The following is a 1037-nucleotide window of genomic DNA, read 5'->3' on the forward strand; positions in this document are numbered from 1 at the left end:
TGCCCCAGAGAAGAGATGTCAGTGTGACATCTGTCCTGCCTCAACCTGACTCTTCTCAGCCCAAGGTCTTAAGCATGGGACTGAGGGCAAATACAGCCTCTTCACACAGGTAACACACCAAAACTCAAACCACACCACTGCAGCCCCCACGTCCAGCAGGTTGGTGTGCAGACTTCTCCAGGGGCCACCCAGGGTACAGCAAAAATGCTTTGCGTACCCCATTTTGCACAGCGCACAGCCCCAGTTTGCCCCAGAGAAGAGATGTCAGTGTGACATCTGTCCTGCCTCAACCTGACTCTTCTCAGCCCAAGGTCTTAAGCATGGGACTGAGGGCAAATACAGCCTCTTCACACAGGTAACACACCAAAACTCAAACCACACATTCAAGCTCCATATACAAACAGACTATTGGTTTGGCAGACTGGTGCTTTGAGAACTTGCCCGTGACAGCTTCAGGAGACCCCTCCACACACATCCTTGGGCAAGAGATGCTTTAGAGTAAAAGCAAGTGCAATCATCTCCACTGCTCTGTTGCAGGTGAACAACAGTTTGAGGTTTCTCAGAAAAATACTCTGAGTGGCAGATTTAGCCTCCAAGGACACAAGTGTCTTCCTGCACGTGGATGGCAAGCTCCCTGGATGCAAAAACCTTCCAACTCTTCCTCTCAGGAGATTCTCAGCTCCTGTGTCACGAATTCAAAACAAACACTAATGACTCAGCAAGTGCTGAGGGAGCTGTTAGAACTCATTGCTGGGCCACTCTCCATCATCTTTGAAAGGTCCTGGAGAACAGGCAAGGTGCTTGAGGACTGGGGGAAAGCAAATATCACTCCAGTCTTCAAAAAGGGCAAGAAGGAAGACCCAGGAAACTACAGGCCGGTCAGCCTCACCTCCCTCCCTAGAAAGATGATGGAAGGGCTTGTTCTGGGAATCCTCTCAAAGCATGTGGAAGAAAAGTAGTATCAGAAGCAGTCAGCTTGGATTCACCAAGAGGAAATCTTGTCTGACTAATCTGATAGCCTTCTACGCTGGCCTGAC

This window comes from Calidris pugnax, unplaced genomic scaffold (genome assembly GCF_001431845.1).
Source record: "Calidris pugnax isolate Ruff unplaced genomic scaffold, ASM143184v1 scaffold186, whole genome shotgun sequence".
In the NCBI taxonomy this organism is placed as follows: Eukaryota; Metazoa; Chordata; class Aves; order Charadriiformes; family Scolopacidae; genus Calidris; species Calidris pugnax.